General features: G+C 44.0%; 1 protein-coding gene across 3 annotated transcripts in view; it reads right to left on the bottom strand.

Annotated features, from left to right (window-relative positions):
- Positions 1-24,345, bottom strand: part of TENM3 (teneurin transmembrane protein 3) — a 2,564,262-nt gene that overhangs the window by 517,691 nt on the left and 2,022,226 nt on the right. The gene's annotated exons all lie outside the window — the stretch shown is intronic.

The raw sequence follows: 24,345 nt of genomic DNA, 5'->3' as shown, positions 1-24,345 counted from the left end.
CATCCCTCTCTCGCATGTGTGGCTGGCCCCACAACGGGGTAAGTTTTCCGTCCTATGGCCAGGTCACACATCGGCATCCTAGGTTACCTAACAGATTATTTCTAACAGATTTCAACAGGACGCAAAGTTGTCACGTTAATCTAAAGCGTCTCAACAACATCTGGATTGCCACGGTTCGGAAAACCACAGTTGCTAAACAGAGAAATAAATCGGGCCACTGCACTGCCTTTATTTAGAAGATGTGACAGAATTCAAAGAAAAGTACTGCATGCTGGAAAAGCAAGAGAAAATCAAAACAAAATTTACAACCTCAACAGAAGATGTGTGATTTACACTCGGGACCACCTGAAAAGCAATGTGCGACACGAATAAACAACAACAGCAAAGAAATGAAGATCAGATAAATTCCTTCCCACCTGCTCTTGGCACTTTCTGAATGAAGCCGGAAGATGCAACCTCACAGGAGACGGCAAAGTTGCGAGGGCTCACTGCCTCAAGAGAACTCTGCTTCTAGAAACAGAGTTTCTAGAAATGCGTTCCTTGAAATAGTCTTTAGGGACAAAGGCCGCAGATCCAGCAAACTCATCCAATGACCCATTTCTGGGTAAAAAGAGAATGATTTCAGGATGCCACAGATTGTCAATACCCCCATAGCAATTGACCTCTGCTCATATGGCTTTTTTTTTTTAAATGGTTCTCATGCCTCTATCTCATTCCCCAAACACTCGAGAGTGTCACGTCATTTAAGGGGACTAAAGACATTCATTGATTATAGAATGAGATTCTGTAAATTTAATTTTGTGAAGAAATGCAGGCTGCTCATTATTTGAATTAGAACATAAATAACATCAAGCACAGCTAATGAACTTCAGGATGATTTGATTTGCAAGAAGACATATTAACAGGAGAAATCAAGCGATATTTGCCACCTCTCTGGAAATTTTGTAGTAGTAAAAGTTTCCTAAATAGTCTATATATTGTAAGGCTGCACAAACACTGGTCTGCTCTCTCTGCGGTGCCCGCCATGGGAGTTACACCCATCTGCGACCAGCACAGCACAGTGGAGCTCCTGAACCACTGGACAGAGGAGCTTGTGAGTCAGGGATTCCAGGAGACCATGTCTGCCTCGTCCTAATCTCCTTTTCTCCATCAGTCCGGGAGCCAGGCCAGTTGCCAAAGCTTACATATGTTCCAACTGCAGAGTGGAAAGCAACTATTAAAGCTAGCCTGGAGGCCATGTAAATAACTGCAGCCGATTATAAGGCCCAGTGATGTGCATGGGGCCCACGTTCCCATAAAACCCTTTCAATGAGCAGCTGTGAATTATTCAGACACGTACAGCCGGTTCGAACAATGCCATTGTTAAGATAATAAAATTTTTAAAAGTTAAGTCAGCCCAAAGCAAACCAGCCAAAACCCATTTTTTGATTGCCTTGACCACCACAATGCTCGAATACTCTTGGCTGTATATTATAAGAGAAAAGATAAATGATTTCACTCTTGAAAGGGTCTTTTAGTTTGCACGTGAAGAAGACAGTCGGCCATGAGTGGCCTGCCTTCCTCTGATTTCCTTACCTAAGTTCTGGAAACTCGGTAATAAAAAAGAAAGACAGCGGGTGACGTCAATAGGCATATATTTTAAATTATTGTGTTGATGTGAATATCAAGTTTACAATTTACATAAGGAAGCACAAATTGCTGAATTAGTTAGTGGTATTTTTGATTTGTACTGCATTTTAAGTACCTTGAACTGCATTTCTCCCTGGCTTCCGTGCTCCAACCCTACCCAAGTATCCTCCTACATCTCTGTTTACTTCTCAGTCTGTTTTTTTTTTTAATGTTTATTTATTTTTGAGACAGAGAGAGACAGAGCATGAATGGGGGAGGGTCAGAGAGAGAGGGAGACACAGAATCTGAAGCAGGCTCCAGGCTCTGAGCTGTCAGCCCAGAGCCCGACGCGGGGCTCGAACTCATGGACTGTGAGATCATGACCTGAGCCAAAGTTGGACACTTAACTGACTGAGCCACCCAGGCACCCCTCAGTCTGCTTTTTAGACTTGCTTTGCCCTGCCTGACACTCCAAGTTTTAATTTTTTTTTTATTTTAAAAGTTTATTTATTTATTTATTTTGAGAGAGAGAGAGAGAGAGAGAGCAGGGGCGGGGGGGGGGTGGCGGGAGAGAGAGGGAGAGAGAGAGAGAGAGAGAGAGAGAGAGAGAATCCCAAGCAGGCTCCATGCTGTTAGCACAGAGCCTGATGCAAGGGTTAATGTCAGGAATGTGAGATCATGACCCGAGCTGAAATCAAGAGTCAGACACTTAGCCAACGGAGCCACCTGGGCACCCCCCAATTTTTAGACTTGATCCTTTCCTTTTCTCATCCTCTCTGTTTACTCTACACTGTCCATGCCCTCAATTCCCAATTATATATGGGTGGCTCAGCAATATATCCTTCACTTACCCTTAGTTCCGACTGCTCCTCCAAGCCTCTGGACCGAACTAAAGGCCTACTTCACATATATTCTTGGAGATTTCTAAGACATCTTAAGCTCAGCCTGTGTAAAGTGGAACTCACGACAGCCTCCCACCACATGGTCCACTCAGAGTGCCTCCTATGTCAGGGGTTATCTTGGTTCCCTCCTTCTCTTACTCTTCACTTGAAACACACCATCAGCTCTTGTCAGGTTTGTCGTCTAAGTATTTCTTTAACCGGACACTCTTCTCCATCTCGGATAACCACTACCCAAATACAAGCCACCATCATCTGTCACCTGGACAACTAGGGTGGGAATATCAAGGGCAGGATTCAGGGAAAGTGGGCAGGCAGAAGAACCAAGAAAATTTCAAGAAGGCACACTGATGGGAAGGGCATGTGGCCAACAACAGGAACTACCTCTCAGACTGGGACTGAAAAGAGGCCACTGGATTTAGGAATTAGGAGGTCACCAGTGACCTCTGAGAGTCATTTCAGAAGAAATGTAGAAGTGAAGGTAGGATGATGATGGAATAATGTAGTCAGAAAGTATAAACTATTTCAAGAATGTAGCTCTGAAGTGAACAGGTGTTTCAGGGGGAGGGCACGGGGTTGAAGGTACATTTTCCAAAGGATGGTCGAAACTTGTGCACGTTAGGACCTGACAGGGAACAGGAAGAGAAAGGAAGCCACTGAAGGTATGAGCATGGGGAAAATTAACAGTGCAAAGCGTCCAGAGGAAGTGGATGGAGTCCCATCCAGGGCACAGGAACACAGGGTATCACTAAACAGAAAAATGGATGAGAGGGTATCATTTTTTTGGTGAAAAGAGAGAAATACATGGAGTCAATGTCTGACGCCCTCTCATTTCTTAGTGAATTCGAAGGAAGTGTTATCGGAAATGGAAAAAGAAAGCTGTTAAAAGAGATCGGAGTGTTTGGATAATTAATTGATTCAACAAATATTTATTGAGTGTGTACTATGGGCCGAGGGCTGGGTGGCAGACCGGAGAGAAGCCACCACAGTTCCTAGGAAGACTGCAACTGTCCCGAGGGATAAGGTTTCCGCCCATATTAAATCACCAAGGAGGGGGGCAGATTCAGGGAACGTGTGGTAAGAAAATCTTCAAGCCAGATGCCAAAAGCCTCAAAGAATGCAAGGGGACAGGGTGGAGGTTGGTAGACGATGATGGGAGGTAGGCTTCAAAGAAGGAGGAAATACTATACAGAGGCAAGTAGAATGACCGTGTAAAAGACACAGTGAAAAATGCTGTGCCTCCCAGAGGGCTCAGAGGCCAAGTGTGAGGTGACATAAACGGGTCTGGTTTCAAAGCCAGGTAACAGGGTATGAGTCCTCTCACAAGCAGGCAAGCAAGATGCTCCTTCAGCCGCATTCCGTGTGGGGTGTTTATTGCACCTGCAGTCAAGGCCCTATGAGTGCACTGGGAAACCCATGAGGCCGCCCCCGTGGGGACTGTCACAAAAGAGGACCCGCGGCTAGGTCCTCCCTCCCCTCCTCCCAAGGGGCTGCCCGGCCCGGCCCGGCCCGGCCCGCCTTGCAGGCATCGTTGCTAGGATCTGATGGTAATCGTCCACCTGTTCCAAGTTCATGTGAGATAACTTGAAGAAAAGAGGAGGTATTTTCACCCTGAGATCAGCATGCTGATGACACATGGTCTACATCTCCTCTTTTATCTCTAATCCTGACACCACAATTTCACAATTTATTCGGCATCTGAGGGGCCCATCGGGGGACTGGGATCAAAGTCAGCCAGAGAAGGATTAATCCAGATAAGACAGAGGTTATGATGATAGTCAGGAGAAAACATTTAAAGAATGTGGACAGCGTGCTTCTGCGTTTCTCATAGGAACATATCTTTCCCCTCCTTCCCCAGTTACTTCGGGCATCCCAGTTGATGTCTATGACACCTGATAGAAGCGAGCCTATTTATAGGGCCCAACCCGGAGTCAGGGACAGACGCCATAGAAAGTGACTCTCGCTTTGGAAGTTCTGACTGTGGCTGACCCAGATCTTGTTAAAGGCCAGGCCTCTCCCTCCCCAAGAGTTCCCTCCCTGAAGTCGTCAGCAAAGCCAGAAACATTACTCGACTTTTCTTTAAATTCACACTCTACAACGGTTACTGTACTATTGTTTTCTCTAACCAGTTTAATTAACGTCGTTTCGTGAAATTTCTTCTGAGTCTCTTCCTCTGACAAATGTAATTTGAGAAAGCCACCTAAAATTAATTACTTTATTTTTACACTTGGAAAATAGCAAACTATTCATCAAGTTTCGGTTTTCCTTTATAATCAGAGGAGCGTAATGATTTTCCCCATTAAACCTTCTCATGATGATTTGGGATATTCTATCGCTAGAAGCATCAAGCATTAGATATTAGTGCCCTTCCTCCTTATTTCATCTGAAGTGTCAACAAGGCTATTTCCTGCCTCCTCTGTCTCTATTTGGCTTTAAATCTTTTCAATCAAATTTTCAACGAGCTCTCTTTCAAGGAGAAAACTCCACAAAGTAAATCATTTTTTTTTTCCCACTGCCAAGATAAACTTAACTCTTGAGGAAACCACTTACTTGTACAACACAGATATCAAAGTTTGTGTAGCATACTGAATGTTAGCTTATAGTATTATAATAAGCTCTTTTCAATTTTAAGAAACTAACAAAATATAATTTACTAAGAATGGAAAGAATTCAACCTAAAAGGAGCAGCAGTTCTAATATTACACGGGACTGTAATTGAGATTTTTTAAAAGCTACATACATCTTAGAATATTCTCAGAGAGTTGTTCCTTTCATTTTGTTTTTAACAGAAAGAGCATTTACCTAGAAACAAAGAGCTGTTCAAAAATTATGATCTCAGCCTTTTATCTCTGTCTCTCTTTTCTCTTGCTCGTTTTTGACATGAAAAGACTCAGGCGTTAGTATGAGTCACTAGAGTAGGTAAGGGAATAAAAAAGAGGAGGGGGTGCCTGGGTGGCAAAGTCATTTGAGCATCCAACTCTTGATTTCGGCTCAGGTCATGATCCCAGGGTCATGGGATCAAGCCCGTCAGGTTCCGTGTTGAATATGTAGTAGGCTTAAGATTCTCTCTCTCTCTCTCTCTCTCTCTCTCTCTTTCCCTTTGCCCCTCCCCTGCTCACACACATGCTCTCTCTCTCAAACAAAAAAAATTTTAAAAAGAGGAGAAAAATGATTTGTGTTTTAATTTTTTTTTAAATCTTTATATTTGAGACAGAGACAGAGAGTGAGCAGGGGAGGAACAGAGAGAGAGGGAGACACAGAATTCAAAGCAGGCTCCAGGCTCTGAGCTGTCAGCACGGAGCCTGAAGCAGGGCTTGAACTCACAAACTGTGAGATCATGACCTGAGCCGAAGTCGGATACCTAACTGACTAAGCCACCCATGCGTCCCTGAATTTTTAAAAAAACCCTTAATAACTTACATAATATTGTCATCGCCGTTGCCTAAAATTACAATAGTTTGTTTTATTTTTTAAGTTAAAAATTTTTTTTAATGTTTATTTATTTTTGAGAGAGAGAGAGAGAGAGAGAGAGCGAGCATGAGAGGGGGAGGGCAGAGTGAGAGGGAGACATAGAATCCGAAGTAGGCTCCAGGTTCTAAGCTTTTAGCACAGAGCCTAACATGGGGCTCAAACTCACGAACGGTGAGATCATGACCTGAGCAGAAGTTGGACACTTAACCGATTGAGCCACCCAAGCGCCCCTAGGTTTTATTCTTAAGTGTTCTCTACACCCAACATGGGGCTCGAAATTACAACTCTGAGACCAAGAGTCACATGCTCTACCGACTGAGCCAGCCACGGGAAACTGGGAGGAAAACGTTCTAGGCAGAGGGAAGAGTAACTATAAAGGTCTTGAAAGAATTGGCTTGATCATTCTCGTTCTTCAAGTTACTTAGTCGTTGGAAAACATTTGCGGAGTCACTTTGATACAGAATCCCTATATGGCTGGGAAGAGTCTGGGGTTCGTGTGGTCCCAGACCCACAATTCTGAAGATAAAGCAGCTAAGAAGCAAAGAAGGGATGGCTGTTATCTATTTACAACTTGGGATCTCGTGACTGTTCCTTCACACCCACCTTCACTCACTCAATCATTTATTCATTTTCCCGATTTCTTTAAAGTAACACTATTAACCAAACCACCCATAGTCATACCAGCTGGAGAACATAAGAAATCTGTATATTCCAAGAGGGGTAACTGGTACTTTCAGACATATTTGCTATTTCTTGGCCCGAGTCCCACAGACTGGATTTGGGAATTTTCCAAAATTTATTTTCTCTTATGTGGATTCTAAAATCTGGAAGGCTCTGAAAACTGAATGAAAGAAACTCATTTCATGACACGAACAATCTACACTGCCTTCTACTCTTCATTTATCTCACTAACTTCGAATGTTCGTGAGCTTTGTGGGAGAAATGTTAACGTGTGTCATCGGTAGATGTGGCCCTAGATTTCATCGGTTGTGTTATGTAATAGACAATTGCTTTTCTAGAATCCAAAAGTCCTGAATGCCGAGTGAGTTTTGGCTAAAGGATTCTGTGAGGCATCACAGGGCTTAGTATTGTATCCAGAATTCATAGCAAGGCCAATGGGCATTGCTGGCACTTTACTTATGACTATTACAATGATGCCACTGTATGTGTGAACGCCTGTGGTTGTTACCATTTCAAACTCTTCCCGACTTCATCAAAAAGATTTCTTACTGGGGCGCCTGGGTGGCTTAGTCGGTTGAGGGTCCAACTTTGGCTCAGGTCATGATCTCATGGTTGGTGAGTTTGAGCCCCTGTGCGGACACAGCTCAGAGCCTGGAGCCTGCTTCGGATCCTGTGTCCCCTTCTCTCTCTACCCCTCCCCTACTCTCACATACTCTCTCTCTCTCTCTCTCAAAAATAAACATTAAAAAAAATTTTTTTAATTAAAAAAAAAAAGGTTTTTTACTTCATCTCAAAATGACCTTATGAAAACATTTCACATACAAATGATGTAACTCATAAACATTTTCCATGTAAAGTTCGTGTAAATAATACAATTATTTAAAATCATTTAAAATCTACACTGGGGGATAAAAAAAAGTTTGTATGGGCCATTATAAAATCACATGAAAGAGAAGTAATTGCCTATGAATAAACATATCATGAAAGGAAATCAGGCATTTCACATAGCTGAAGTCACTGTTTATGAGAATTAATGTCCATATTATGAATAGACAGATGGTCTATTTAACCAAACATACTAGAGTTTGGCATTTCTTATCAGCCCCACTGATGCAGGAATAATCAGAGTAACCGAGGGCAGATTTGCAGGCAACTGTCCATTAAGAGGCACTCCTTAAACAGGCCATGCCAGAAGTGTTGATCCAGAAAGATGACCTCTCATTCAGCGTAAAGCACGGCGGTTTAGATCGTTACATATCACGTGTTTGGCATCTTTAAAAAACAGCCACAAGTCTCCATAACTTTTTGTTCCAGAGAAAATAGCACGCAACATGGTGAAGCTTCTGAGTTGGCAAAAGTATTGATCAACGAGGGGTTCTGCTCCTGCTTCTTCCTCTGTTCAGAAACATTCCCTCCTACGATGAGCCAAGGTCAACACAAATCTGATCGTGTCACCTGCCTGTATCAAACCCATCACTGCTTCTCTTTGCTCTCGGGACAAAGTTCGCCCAAAGAGGAAGCTCCCTAAGGATAGGGAATCTTTTAGACCATGTTGCTTGCTGTTCTAACCTTCCTGACTAGGGGAGTGTCTGCCCATAATAGGTTCTCAACAAGTATTTCTTGAACGCTTTGGTACACCGAGCAGTCCATGTGTGAGCCCCGAGCCCCGTCCGTCTTCTCCCCTGCCTCGTGGTGAGGTCCCGACCGTTTCCCTTTGCCCATGACATCTTCCTGACAGCCCATTCCCCCTTTCATCCATCATGTGTTGTGCTCTTACCCATCACTGGGGTCTTCCTTGAAACCGAATCGAGGTCAGCTTCCGGTGTCACCATTTCCTGCTCTATTCCTTACCTCCCCTACTGAAATATTCATGACATTTGCAATTACTTACTCAGGATCTGCCTTCCCCATAAAACTGTTAAGGGTAAGGGGGACGGGGACCATGCTGATCTCATCCTTCTCCCTCTCAGCCCACGGCAGGAGCTCAGGACACATGGCCTGGATGAATGAAAGCGTGGATAAGCCTCCATTCTCCTTCTAGTGCCAGGGCTCATGTACCTCACTGGAGACACGTGCCCATGAGAGGCGGCTGTGTGTGCGGGTGCTCAGTTCCAGGCCTACCACACTCTCCCTGCAACTCTGCCCTCTGTCACTCTTACCCCCAATCCCAGAGCATGTCGAGGCCAATTCTTTTACTCCCTAGAAACTGCAGAACGCTCAGAGTTCAGAAGTTGTGCACAAATCACTTAATACATGTGATCTGCATATTATACTCTTCCTGAAGAACCACCACTAGGAAGACAGGTTTTTGCTGCAAGGCCCATATAAAGACCACGTGTGACCACATATATTTTGAGATATTTGAGATCACAGACTTGGAGAACATTTTTAACCTATTACTATTTTTTTTCCCCTATAAATGCCCATATGCTTTCAATCCAGAATCATTACTATGCCCCAGAGGCATTTTAGAGCTATAATAAGCACAGGTGTTTGTGTGACAAGTGTGGTACTGGCCGCCGGGGATAGTCACAAAATGAGGGCCACTGGCCTCCAGTGAGGTCAGGACGTGGCAGGGTTGGAGGAGGGGTGACTGAGGACGGGTTTCGCGTATCAGCAGGTGAAGCACTGCTCACTGCCCTCCATACCCGCGTCCTGATGGATTCTCGGCTTGGTTCACACCGACCTCCTGTCTAAGAATGTCCTTTCTGTGCCTGTTCTCTGTGCATCCTCCAAAACTCAGCCCGGCCTAATTTCACTTCATCCAGGAGTCTTCCCCCATCCCATCGTCCTACAGGCTAGTCCGTCCCACTCGCTTTTGGCAACACTCTGCCTACGATCTCTATCAGTGCATTCTGAGAATATTCTAATTCTCTCTGAGCCTGGGTCGCTGACACTTTCTTGAGGACACAGACTGCGTCCTATTCATACTTCCAACTCCAGCGTTTACCATGGTATGTGGGCACAGAGTAGGCTTGTTGGTAGAAAGAATGAACGAATGAATACTCTCTATGAATTTACTTCCGGAGAAAATAATTGCTGGCAGTCAGGCATGGCGCAGGAGGCCAGGCGGGGGTTAAAAAGGCAACTGTGCTCAGCAGGACTGTCCCCTCATAACACGTGGGCCACTGGCTCTGAGTGGGTGGACAAACCTCTGTGGACACCAAGCCTGTATTCTCACCTCTAAGACAGCGGTTGGAGAGGAAGGACCTGTGCCCTCCAAGGGTTGGTAAAGCAGAAGGAACTGATAAGTCCCATGAACCAAGAGGCAGGCTTTGGACTTTCCTGCATTTGTCAGAAACCCTAAACCAGATCCGAGCCTGTGGCTACTCAGACTAATCAAAGTAATCAACAACCACCCATGTCACAGCTCCCCCCCCCCCCCCCCCCCCCCCCCCCCCCCCGTTAAAAGGGAAACAATGATAACAAAATCAGAGGCCTGGGAAACTGGAAAAGCTGAAATCGTAAGGAGTGATTTTAGCAAGATAAAAACACTCCCAGAGAGTTGGAGCAAAAAGCCTGTGCTTACATCCGAGAGAACATGAGAGATTTCTACCAGACGCCTTGTACCTGCAGCTTCTTCTGAAGTGGGGGATGAAGGTCCCTCTTAACGTGATCCTTTGTTTGCTCAGTGGAAAAGAATTGGGAGTATCCTGTCACCTGGGATATTGTCCTTTGGCAGAAAAAAAAAAAAAAAATCTACCCAAGCTCATCTTGATAAATTCGGAAGATAGCTGGGCTGGAATATCTACTGAAGATTAAGTGTGACGGTGACCTGACCATGTGTCAAATATACGGCCAAAGAATAAATGAAATATACGCTAGAGAAAGAATCCAAAATTCTGTGAATTTTAAACAGTTTCCAGAACGTCCTCCTCCCTGTAAGAAGCACAGAATTTTGAAAGTGTATCATACTGCCAGAAAAAGTATTAAATACAGGCAGTCCGCAACTTACGAACAGGTTGCATTTCAGAAGTTTGTGTTTGAGGCAGTCGTGTGAGAATTTGGAACGTGCCTTTCCCACTGAAATTGCAACATACACGACAGTCAGTCTCCCGAGTCAAACTAACCCACAAGGCACAGGGAGCGTGCATAACTGGCCACCCAGAACGATGCCACCGTGGGGATGTGTGTGGACGTTCACACTGTCTCCTGCTGGAAAACTTGCTGGGAGGCACTGGGGAATTTTCCTCGCTGCTGTGTGAGGTCCTCCTGCTCCCGTTTTGCCAAGCCGGTGAAGGTCTCCAGGACCAATACTGGGGCCAGCTGAGAAGCAAGAGCTTGGGTTCTGAATAAAAGTGGAATTCTAATCTCTTTCAGCCAGTAGGGTAGGAGAGTTATGAAGCCAGTTGCCTGAATGGGCATTTTTTTTTTAAGTTTATTTATTTTGAGAGAGAGAGAGAGCACGAGCACAAACGGGGGAGGGACAGAGAGAAAGGGAGAGGCAGGATCTCAAGCAGGTTCCTCGCTGTCAGCACAGACCCCAAACTCACAAACCATTAGCCAAAATCAAGAGCCAAATGCTCAACCGACTGAGCTTAGCAGACATTTTGCATGTAAGCTACCGACGATTAATTTCCCAAGACCCCCAAACAACGATAACAACAAGAGGCATGAGAACCCTGAGTCCCCCCTGAAGAATCAGTGGAAAGTTGAGGCAAGTGGTTTTAAATGCATATCACATACACCCACAAAAAATTATGCAAACCAGGCAGGGCTGTAGCCAATCTGATCTCTAAGGTGCTTTCCAGCTATTATATTTTCTTCTACCGATTCAGATCACACCCAGATCTTTAGACATTGTCGGGAGAGGCTGGGTATCATTCAGTAAACCCCCGGGAGCCTGCTGGTGTCCCCAGGTCCCAGCGCATCCGAGGCTTGGAATGTCGGCGAAGCACAAGGCTACCAGCTGCTCCAGGAGTCCGGCCCCGGTACAAAAAGCACGCTGGGGCTGGCAACCTTCAGCTGCACATTGTTGCTATTCTAGGAGAAGAGCCACTCCTGAAACAGCTGTGAGGTCCTCGTGGAGGGAGAGCCAGGAACATTCCTGCCCTGGGCATCACCCTTTGGCCAAAACCTCTCTCCGATGCTCATCAGCTTTCGCTCCACTGTTTAGGGTTGTGAACAGCTGCCCGTGAAACATGAACCCGAACAACTGAGTGCAGAGGTACAGATCGCCTGGCCTCAAGTGAAAAGCTTACCGCAGAGCTGGGCAGATCCATATGAAATAATAGACGTAATGATGAATGCTAGAAGTCGTGGGCCCAAAGGTGACTACCCCTTGCTTTCCTGTTTCCCCTCTACGGTCTTCTCAGTTGATAATCAAAGCTCTTCTGACCCAACTCCCGTTTCCAAGGCCAACACCCTGTGGTTCAGTAAGGACTGGATCAGAATAGGTCAGGTCCTCTCCTTGGAGAATCACATACTCCGTGAGAAGCAACAATACCGAGGAGAAAAAGGAAGAAGATGGAGTTTGGGGAATTAAAATCAGAAAAACATTCCTGGTGGGGAGCCTGGGTGGCTCAGTCGGTTGAGCGTCTGACTACAGTTCAGGTCGTGATCTCGTGGTCCTTGAGTTCGAGCCCCACGTCGGGTTCTGTACTGACAGCTCAGAGCCTGGAGCCTGCTTCGGATTCTGTGTCTCCCTCTCTCTCTCTCTGCTCTGCCCCTGCTGTCTCTCTCTCAAAAATAAGTAAACATTAAAAAATTAAAAAAATTAAAAAAAGAAAAAAGAAAAACATTTCTGGAATCTTCTGGGAAGAAAGAAGCACAATGATAAAATAGGAAGCGATTCAGGAGCTGTTCTGTCCCTGCGATAAAGTGCCTGGTGGCCAATTCTCTCCTTCCTCCACCACAGAACAGGCCTTGGGCCTGGGGGCGGGGAGCCACTGAGTGTTAGAGACCCCCAGGTCAGGTCTGGGAAAGACACTCATCGTTCAGGGTAATCAGAAGGCAGGACTCTACCCTCTCCTTTGCCAGAAAATTTTCCTCTTCATTTGCTATGATCATGGGAGAGCAGGAGGTAGAAATGGGGGAGGGGTTATAGTGTGAGAAACCATGTTTCACATGGCTGTTGTTTTCACAACACGAATCCGGAAAAATGAAAATAATACAGACGGCAGAAATAAGGCTGAAAAATGTTTCCCTCTCCGATGAGGACGCGCGGGTTCGTGAAGGAAGGTGAGACCCCCTCGCTGGCGGAGGGTGGGTGCCGATGGAAATGTTAAAGCCTCAAGAGAAGGAACCGCGATACAGATCATCTTTCTTTCCTGGAATGCCAGCTCCATTGCAGCCGTAGTCACGGCTGTTGGGGTCACTGCTCCACCGCAAGCACCCAGAAAGGAGCTTGCCACGTGCTGGGCATGCCAATAAGTATTTGCCTAATCAGGAGGTTAATCGGGTCTCGGGAGGAAATCCTACGAGGTGGGGAAAGAAACGCGGTCACCTCCCCATCCTTGGTTCACTGGCTGCATAGCTAGAGGTAAGAGATCAGAATGCAGGAGAATAATCACTGAGTTCTCTTCTGACTGAGATTTGCAGGAATGCTCTGCTGGCCTGGGCGTGAGGAGGTTGGAGGAGGATGCTCTCGGGGGCGCTGTGCACCCCGTGGGGCTGCGCCTGGAGCTGGAACCGTACCCCTGAAGAGCAGTTATTCAGAGATCAGGTACCCTGTATTCTTCTTCCTAGTGTCTGGGTAGAATTTTTTTTAGTATCTCCAAGCAAGCAGGGGACATGAAGTTTCTCTGTCTGCTTATATCTAATTAACGTTCAGTGAGTCTCTGGCTATTTAAAATAGGGAAATAATGCATATTTATTCACACATGCTTTGAGATCTGTGGATAAAAATGCTATATTACTACTAACCACAATGAATGCACATACTTTAAATATAATTATCAATTACCAGCTACCACCTGTTGAGATAACTAACTACAGTGCCTTTAAACACCATCCTTCCAAATTTTAGAATTGGAAACATTTTTCAGTGTTATGGGCGCTATATTCAGCCAATTCATTAAAGAAATTCTTTGTTACTCTTATTATGACTTACGTATCAGCAAGAGAAATGGAAATTAAGCTACATGAATTTCTAAAATGCCTGAGGACCTATAGTTAGGGTCTGATCTTACAAAGTCATCTTTCAAAACTCTTTTAAGATGCATGTAATGGCATCTATATAGTCTAAGGTCGTATTGCTGCATTTTAAAAGCAAAATTTTGCCCTCTTGGCAAATCAAATATTAAATGGTTAAGACGCATGCAAAGTAAGGTGCAGTTTTATAAATACTAAGCCCCTTGTGCAAATCAGTTCATAAACCACGCATAAATAGAAGGTGTTATGTTACTCTTTCACACTTGGGACCATAGATTGCAGCTAAAAACCATAAGACGCTGCTTATAGATGGGCAATTATTACAGGGTTTTTATTCTTCAAAAGCTATTAACGTTTTTATAGCATAAGCAAAGTTATTACAAACAACCTCTAAAATGTGAAGAATGATTTTCCTGAAACTCTTCCCAAACCCTCGCTTCAACATAAGGCACTGTATTTGTTTACTGAAAGGGGGGGTGGGGAAAGTAAGTAGGTTAAATCTGAGATAAAAAGGCTGCTGGCGTCATGTCAAGGAAGTCTCAATGAAACTCCAGTGAGCTGTTCCCCACGGCATATTTTTGAAGTCCAAGGAAACAGAATAGAAAGCAAACCTACTTGGGTTTTCAAGGCATCGTCAACATTATTAAAAATTTATTTACACAAACTGACCCAATGGAGTCACCGGTCTCCAAGCCGGTAGGAGCTTTGGGCAGTCAGGACCTCGTACCAGCCCACCTGAGGGCAGCTTGGCAGTGACCTCTGGGACGTGGCCCACCGGGGCACGCCTGTCCCACGACACTTGAAGCTTCTACATGACAAAGGAGAAGGTATCGGTGCCTACCTGCTGAAGCCAACAAAGGCATTTCATCTCACGGCACAAGACAGAGGTAGAAATCCCACTATAATGCTAGGAGAGAAGGAGGAATTTCTGAAATCTGCTCCTGAGCCTCCAAAAGCTTGATAGCTCACCCTAAAAGATATATCTGTGAGTATAAGAATACATTCTCTACGCATTCTTAATGAATTTTCTCGACGCCGTGTTGTCACAAAGCGAAGAGACACCTGATAACTAGATAATTTAACTATGTAAGACACCAATTAGCAGTGACAAGGCTGACTCCGTTTCTCACGCTCATCTTTGAACCAGTAGGAGCTGGCATGTAGTTGCAGAGGCACCGGGAGAGAAATCAATAGGGCGGGAATGTGAAGGGAGAGAGCTATTCTTAAAGACTCGGTGGTCCAATTTCCAAGATGCAGCCCCTGAGTTACAGAGTGTAGAGCTGCAATGGGTCTTAAATAATACCATGTCCACCTTCAGTTTATTCATAAGCAAACGTAAAGGCAGCGCTGAAGAGTCCAGCGATTCGCTCGCTCAGAGTTTAGAAGGCGCCTCTTTGCTATTCCGCCCATTCTCACGGAATACCGACACACCCGCCTTACCCTTGATAGGCTTTCCTTTAAGGAAGATTTCAAAAGCCCTGGACCTTGGGGCTAGCGTAACAAGAAAAAGGTAGATTTAAAAGTGCTGAAAGGAATTTTCTACTGGGATAGGAGTGGTTTGGATGCAAGGCTATATTTTCCTTTGCCCTGAAGCCACAAGCAAAGGGATAGTTTGAAAGGACAACAGAATGAAGAAGAAAATCAACAAAATTGCACACAGACACAAAGAAAGCAGTAGACTGGAGGTAGTCTTCTAAGTCCCCAGTTTCACAGAAACCATTGCTTCTCACTCAAAGATCAGGTGCTCAGGGTGGACCCTGGAGCGATCACTGACACCAAAGATTCAGGAACGATTATGGAGATGTAACTGTGAGGCCAACAGTGGCCGTACTGCCACTCCACTGAGAGTGGACACTGGCCAATAACCAAGGTGATCACTGTCATCAGAGAAGGGCCTGCAGTATTGTGGGGCCATGAAGTCAATGGGACCCTGTGATCATGTGACCACGAGTGGGCCTTCAGGGTAGCAGGACAATGTAGACCTACACTCACCGATGGGAAAGTACCACCGGGAGAAACCAGTGGGGAAACCAGAGAGGAATGCGTTGCCCACTCTACGAGGTCCCAGGAGAGAAATCAAGTTCACTAGATGCAAAGGGGGTTAAGTTTAAAGAAAAAAATTACTTCACCCCTATTCCATGGACAGAAGCATCTACTGCTTGAGCCCTCTTATGAATAACTGAATTTACCAAATTCAAAGGGACAGAGACTCTTAGAAGATGAAAGAATAGGGGCACCTGGGTGGCTCAGTCGGTGAAGTCCAACTTCCGCTCAGGGTATGATCTCACGGTTCGTGAGTTTGAGCCCCACACTGGGCTCTCTGCTGTCAGCACAGAGCCTGCCTCAGATTCTCACTCCTCCCCCGCCCCCACGCCCCTCCCCTGCTTGTGCTCTCTCTCTCTCTCTCAAAAATAAATAAGCATTTAAAAAACAGTCTGTTCTTGATATCTGCCTCTTTCTCTTAAAAAAAAACCAAGAAGATAAGTAGAAAGGGTGGGTTGAGACACAACGTTTTAAGCTGCCATTACGTAACTGCCATTAAATCCTAGTGACTCTTGCAGGGACACATTATGACTGAAGACAGTACCCAGTCAGAGCAGTAGAGCAATCCAACATGGAACCGAGGTGGAGGGTGGCTCAGCCTCTCCATCCTTTGGCCATCAAATCGGCCTTGGTGATTTTCAAGATTCATAGCTGACTTGTATATGATGCAGTTCCTTACCACATACCTCAGCTTGCTCACAACTGGCTTGATTCCAGTTTATTTTAGTCTTATTTTCATTTTTCTCAATACCTTTGTTCTTGAAGAACCACGATGAAGAAGCCTATCTGGGCATTGTTGAAATGGAAACTCATTGAATTCCATTAGTCATCTTTCTTGTCCAGTTTTGGTGTCTAGATTGAGGCAATCAGGAATAAAATAGAGTTCCTGCCCTTGGACTCATGTTTCCTTCAGGACTGGCTTGCCCTGGATTTCTTTCCTCCTTAGCAAAGGCTCCCAGGAACTTTGCCCTATTAGCTGCCACCTTCTCTACTCTTCCAATTTCCTATCTCGGGCTGGCTACGGAGGAGGACACCCTACCCAGCTTTTGTGTCTTTGCCGTCTCGAAAAATATGCACACACGCCTTTTTCATGTAGGCTCTGTACTCGCCAAGAAGGAAATGGATGGAATAACAAAACTCAAATACAAGAAGTTATAAAGTTTCTAGCAAAATACGCAGGGCAATTGTCCTTGATCTAGATGTCCTGATGATTCCTTTCTTACATGATAGTTCAAGGTCTCTGTTAAATGATGCCTGTTACTAAGCTGAGCAGCTTAGCTCTGTACGATGGATTTAAAAGAGCCATTGCTGCAATCTAGCAAATTCTGATCCCTGAGAGACCCTGCGTTCTGACCTTCCCTCCACTCATGGCCCACCCCTTTGTCAGACTCATGGGTGTCTTAGATAAGAAAGCCATTCTCTTTCTTCGCCCCAAAAGCTTTTCCTCATGGGGTACAAGCAGCAGATACCTTACGCCTCCCGAGTTGGCCCTTTTAAATCCCACGATTGTCCATGGTCCCTCTTTGTGGAGGAAGGTCTTTCTGTGAACACAGAACATTCTGTGTTCATCTCCATGTGTCTACTCTACTCTCCATTGACTTCCTCATGGTTCCGGCCGCAGGAGGTCCTAACTACTCCGTACAGCGTAGAGAGTCAGTTTCTTATCTGCCACCTGATTTACCTTTGGAGCATTCAGTACCCGTTACTCCGGCAGGTTCTCTCTCTCAGTGAAGCTTGGCTGTTCTGTCTGTGGTCCTCCGTGAACACCGCGAGCACTCCATTCTGAAAGCAAACCTCCAGGGGGCCTCATGCCCCCAGCTAACATCATGGCGTCCAGAGACCAAGGGCCCATCTCACCTCCCCATGACACTCCTCTCTTCCATGTTTAGAAATCCCTATCTCTGTGATGAATCCAAATGATACCTGTTCTCAGGGGCCATTTCAAAGCTTAAAAGCTAGATGTACCCTGAGATGGAAAACGACAATAATTGCTGTCACGTACGAAGTGCGCAAACAGGTTGTGCCAGGCGCCGAGTTACATGATTTTCAGAGGTTTTTCTGTTTCGTTTTGTTTTTTCCCCCTTGAATCTGCAACACGCACCTACAAGATGGGATCTGCAACTCCATCTCTAGGTGAAGGAGTCGGGAGAGAGGTGAAATACCTTGCGGAGATCTGACCAGTGAGGAGATCTGACTTCAAAGCTAATGTTCTTTTTTTTTTTTTTTTTTTAACATTTATTTATTTTTGAGACAGAGCGAGACAGAGCATGAACTGGGGAGGGTCAGAGAAAGAGGGAGACATAGAATCTGAAACAGGCTCCAGGCTCTGAGCCGTCAGCACAGAGCCCGACGCGGGGCTCGAACTCACGGACCGCGAGATCACGACCTGAGCCGAAGTCGGCCGCTTAACCGACTGAGCCACCCAGGTGCCCCGCTAATGTTCTTAATGTTGGTGCTCCACTGCCTTCCTGAAGAAACACAAAAAGCCCAGCAGGATGTGGGTTATGACGGTCTGTACATACACTTCCTAACATTTCCCTCCGTCTCACCTGCGGCCAAGAAGCGGTTTGTTTATATGTCCAATTTTACCACGTAAAAACTTTCATATGTGTGGGCGCGTGAAAACAATTTTAAGATTCGCAAATAAAATGTAAACGTGAACACACACAATTTTCGCCCCTGAAAGCAGAGGATTATTTCACCGGGAGGACTACCCAGGCTAGAATGTTCCAGGCTACAAGGTACGTAAATAACTGTTACACAGTTCATGCCAAGAAAAGAATGTTTTCCTATTGGAGAATTGCAGACAGAAACGTAGGGTCTGGAAACTCTCCCTGGCAAAACAAGCAAGGTAGGAGTTCCCGTTCCCTACGTTGTCTAATTTTGCAGCTTTTATTCTGACTCAAGAGAATATTCAGCAAGAAAAAGAACAGATCTACTCTTTCAAGGGCCTCGTATGTCTATCAGAAATAAAAACTGGGAGAAGAGGTTGCCTCATATTTCAATTAAAATATTAAAGAAATTTATCCAGAGATAACTTAAAATCTTTTAGAAAGCAGCTTGATTTATGAGTTAATAATATACATTGTGGGGTACATAAAGTAAGTCACGCTATAATCATTTTTCAGCAAAAATTCTCTCAAGTTTTGGATTCGAAAAGAGGATCATCTTGGAAGGACGTTTTAACCATCTTTCTCCCATTGCCTCCAGTCAAGTGCAGTCACAACAGATCACTTTAATTGGATTGAAATGATGTGTTGGACATTCTGTTGCTTATCTTAACACACGGAGGGCGATCCCTCGGCTGCCAAGTGGTATCGAATAGTACTAATAATTCACCTGTCAATTCAATTTCTGGTTTTTTACTAATCTATCTCCATTTGTGGTAGTGTCCTATGCGCTTACATTCACACACACATCTGCAAACACACGCTCTCAATATTCTAGAAACACCCAGCGCAAAGGGTGACTAGGACGATTTATTCATGGCACTTCACCTCTGGGCCTCATGTTCCTATTTATATCAGGGAGAGAATACTTGCTAATTTCTTAAAAGGCTTTTTGGTTTTTCGGAACAAATGGGATCACGGCAGGTGTGTTAAAGCATGTTGTAAACTGCACAGTGGAAGCACGTAATAAAACACATACGTTTATTATTATTATTATTATTATTATCATCATCCAGCTGATTCCACTGCTATTTTCTTTTTTTTTTAATGTTTATTTATATTTGAGAGAGAGACAGAGTGAGAGTGGGAGAGGGACAGAGAGAGAGGGAGACACAGAATCCGAAGCAGGCTCCAGGCTCCGAGCTGTCAGCACAGAGCCCGACACGAGGCTCGAACCCACCAACTGCAAGATCGTGACCTGAGCCGAAGTCGAGTGCTTACCCCACTGAGACATCCAGGCGCCCCTCCACTGCTGTTTTCAATGCCAGCATAGCCAGTGCAGGCAAGTGTCACTAAGCAGAGTATATAATTTTAAAAATCTATGACCTATTTTGTTAAACTTTAAACCTAGTACTGATTTTAGGCATACAGTTTCTTTTTGAGAAGAAAAGATGTGATTTACTGTGGCAGAGTAGACAGGGGTAAACCCATAGGCTGGCAGGAAAAGGGATATTAACAGGGATTAACTTGTTTTTGCCAAAGCAAGGAAGGCATTGTACTCTCTGTCTCATTTTTCCCTAGTATTCTCTCATAGGTATTTATTCCATTCTTTTCACTGTCTCTCTCTCCCCTGTCTATTGGCAAGGTGCTGAATGCATGGAAACACTGTTCAGATCATCAAAATCCCCTTCCCATTTCTGGAGCCCAAGTGGCTTTAGGTCAGCCGCTGGGGTGAGGTCCAGAAGATAAACAATGTTTGACCCTCTCTCCAAAGGCTATTCCAGAAGATTTCTCAGGGGTGAGCTTGTGGTCGTTGTGGGCTATACCAGGAGCAGGCTGGTGCAATCATGACTCATAGCCAACCCAAACCCATGCTTTCATGTGAGGAGATTTCTTCAGAGCGGATATAGAATTGTAGAAGACCTTCCCCCCCATCCCATTGTAAATTAAAGTATCTGAATAAAAAAAGTAAAGAGCTAAAAGTCAGAAACAATGGGAAAAAAAAACAGAAGAAAAATTGTTGATAAGTGTAAAATATGTAACCTGCCCCTGAAAATAAAAGCTCATCGTGTCATGTGATTTTTTTTTCTCTTTAGAGGAAACAAGCCAGCTTTGCAATGATAAAATGCTATGCAGGTACAATACTAGGTTCCTTTACCCATTCTTTGGAGAATATGTCTACTCACAACTTGTATAAACACATTTCCCCATACTTCTAAATAGACATGACTGGGAAGGAAAAAAACAAACCAATATGCAAGATACATAACTGTGTATGCACACACACATACAGCACACGCACACACTGACCCATTTCCTAGATGCGAGTTTTGTTGTTTTCAAATGTGGGGAAGGAGGAGTTAAGGGGGTTTGCTGATTTGCTGATAGCATCTGTGCAGATAATTTTGTACATCTCAATGAGTTTTAAAGACCTCCATGCTTCACTGGCTATTGTTAAAAACATACTGAATTGGTTATGACAACCTGTGGGTTAGTTACCACCACAGTCTAAAAATTGGGAAATTCAGTTTAGAAATTTGATCAATATTCATGCCATCTCACATCATAATTCAATTGGCAAAAATGCAGTAAAAAACTCCCCAGGGCAATCTTGAAGAACAACTTACATTCTGGTGGTTTAACATGTGTAAACCTCCTGCTTGGAATCACTGATGGGGGTTGATGGAAGCCTTGAACTTTAACAAGGGCTTCTAGGTGATTTGATTGAGGGGTTAACTGTGATAGAACAGAAATGAGCAAATTAAAACGAATATGCCAAGGCAAAAACTCAAGATGCTTTAAAAAAAAAAAAAAAAAAAAACTCTCCAGGAGAACTCTCCCCAAAAAGCATAAAGAACTGTCAAAATAGGATCTTGCTTAAAATGCAAAAGGTATTTTCAAAGCGAGGATGACATTTGCATACAATATGTGCTGAAGACTGATATGCCGAAAATGTCTTACTTGTAGATTGAGTCTATACGACATCAAATGCCAGGATATTAAAAAAAAGGGGGGGGGGTTCAAATTTTAGATTTAAAAATATTTCTTGATCTCTTTCTCTAATTAAACACTTACCTGCATTTTAAATTTCTGCATGGCACCAGGACCCCTGAAAACAGAGTATGTGTATTGAAAGGTGGGTGAACTTGTATTGTTAATTAGACAAGACTCTGAAAGATAGCAGCTAATGTGGTTTCAACTCTTAGGCTGCCAGCATCATTGTGATTTTAGCTCTGGTATTTTTATTCTACAATGTTCTCCCATGTGGCCCACCACCAGCTTTTGGGTTGTGGCCACCTTACATCAATCCCTAGATCATCTCTTCATCTGGGGACAGCAGCGACGGTGCTAAGGTCACTTTTCTAAAGTTCAATTTCAATAAAGTTTCTGGTCTTTAAAAAATAAAATGTCATGGCAAATTCTTAACAAGATCAAATATTCTAGTATTATTCACTTGGTTCTCTGAGTTGAAAGCAGCTGACTTTTAGCAGGGGGCTCATGAAGAGAGAATGGCTTGTTTACAGCATGTAACAAAGGCACAGTGTCCCTCCCCCCTACCCCCCTTATTTTCACAAAATCAGTGCAAATGAAATCAAGAACTGTTTAAAAATGTTAACATTTTCCCCCGGCAGTGTAACTGGATTTGAGCTCAGGTATTTAAGCACAGACAGAACAATCACGCCTTTCACCGAGAATTCTGAGTAACCTGACATACACAAATCTTCATTATTTTTGATTAAGGGGAGGGGTAAAACAAAGCTTTGCTAAAAGATTCGCAGCTTGAGAAGCTAAAGCACTATTGCTGTAATGATGCGGGTGGAGAAAATCCACTGGCATTTTTCAAATCAGCAGAGAGGGGTCTTTCTTGGTGTCTTAAGCTAGAACCCAGAACTTGTTCCAAATAACACGTACATAATAATAACTTGCCAAGAACAAAAAGAAGAGATACACCCTTCTTATGACGGCCGTCAAATAGCTGTGCGTTACGGTTTTATATCACACGCCATTCATTACCAGGTACTAAGGAAAACCCCCCAAAAGGGAAAAATTATGGTCTTGGTAAAACACATGAAATATACACTGTGCCTCTGCTAGCTATTAGGTAATTATAAAAAGATCATGTAATGTAATCATAAAGTTGCTATTTTTACCTAAGCTTTCGACTAGTAGGTGAATATTTCTACCTGTCAAGTGATCTCTGGCTAGCAGGTGGCACGAACCTTCTCCCGTGCTGTTTACTACCAATCTGTGGTGACACGGGCTCCAGTCTGGTCCACCCACTTTGGGACACTGCTTGGACTGGCAGTCCACTGAACAATCAATCCCACAGGAGGTTGTGGGAAGAATAAAAGGCTGAGAAAAAGGTCCAGCTGTCAGGGCCCTCAAGGGTTCAACACTAGAGAGCTGAGGCCAGTCACTGCCCACCCTTGTCAAGCAGGTTTTTTACAAGCCACCAAAAAGGAAGATGTTCCTAAGGGGCCAGACAGAAGCCATACTCGTTTTCATTCCGTACGGCCAAATTTAAAGTTGAGCTGTACACATGTTTTCCCCAAAATGGAAAACCCAGGACATTCAGAGACATATGAAGGATTCCATCTACAAAAACCCTTGACAAATAAAAAATGATTTTCCAAATCAGAGATTTCTTTCTCGTTCTTTTTTTTTTTTTAGGAGAGTGAGCAGACTTAACCATTAGACTGACTGACAGCGAAAGTTGCTAAATGTCAATTTGCATGAGTTTGCAATGTAAACCGAAACAATTATTTTAAACCATCACTTGGATATTTTAAGACTGGATTTTAAAGAAGCAGACTCATTATATGTTTTCTTAGGTTGGATTTTAACTTACCACTATTCTAAGCGTTCAGATTTTAACTCAAAATATGTGATTTTAAGCAAACGTATTTGTTGACAATATTCAAACTAATAGAAATGAAATCTTCATTTTCAAGGGCTTAGTTCCTATTCAGAATTTATCAGAGTTTTTAAGAAATACAGTGCCAGCTGGGGCGCCTGGGTGGCTCAGTCGGTTAAGCATCCGACTTCGGCTCAGCTCACGATCTCACAGTTCGTGAGTTCGAGCCCCGCATCGGGCTCTGTGCTGACAGCTCAGAGCCTGGAGCCTGTTTCAGATTCTGTGTCTCCCTCTCTCTGACCCTCCCCCGTTCATGCTCTGTCTCTCTCTGTCTCAAAAATAAATAAACGTTAAAAAAAAAAAAAAAAGAAATACAGTGCCAGATGGGGTGCCTGGGTGGCTTCATCAATTAAAACGTCTGACTCTTGATTTTGGCCTAGGTCATAATTTCACAGTTGTGAGATCGAGTCCCATGTCAGGCTCCACACTGAGTGTGGAATCTGCCTAAGATTCTCTCTCTCCCTCTCTCCCTCCCCCACTCATACTCTCTCTAGCTCTCAATAAAAAAAAAAGAGAAAGAAAGAAAAGAAAAAGAAGCACAGTGCTGGATATTAAATATGTGGGCACAAAATGAATTTTAACATGATTTTTGATCACTTTTTATTAATATCAATATACCTGAGCACTAATGAAAACACTTATACTGCCAAATTTTCATGACTTCTTTTCTTCTTATGCATTATGTTTGCAAATATATTAGGCGCTCCCTCCGTGTATTTAGCAATTAAATATAGGGAAGGGTTAAATTATCATTCACTAATTAGGTTTTATAGCATGAAACTGCCCATAACTGAACATTTTTTGACCTACCAAAATGGCACTCTCATATGGCTTAATATAATTTGGTAGAACGTTATGTTTAAGCAGTAAAGTTGTGGGTTTTGAAGTCACTTACTGCATGACCCCTCTAAGCCTCACTTCCTGTTTAATAGAGTTGATGATACCTGCTCATCGGGCTCATTAGGCAATTTAAATGAGATAACGCATGAATTTGGACAATGACTAACACCAAGTAAGCTACCACAAA

Source organism: Neofelis nebulosa, chromosome 3, assembly GCF_028018385.1.
Source record: "Neofelis nebulosa isolate mNeoNeb1 chromosome 3, mNeoNeb1.pri, whole genome shotgun sequence".
Lineage (NCBI taxonomy): Eukaryota > Metazoa > Chordata > Mammalia > Carnivora > Felidae > Neofelis > Neofelis nebulosa.
Note: the sequence above shows the minus strand (reverse complement) of the source record. Positions and strands in the feature narration are given on the sequence as shown.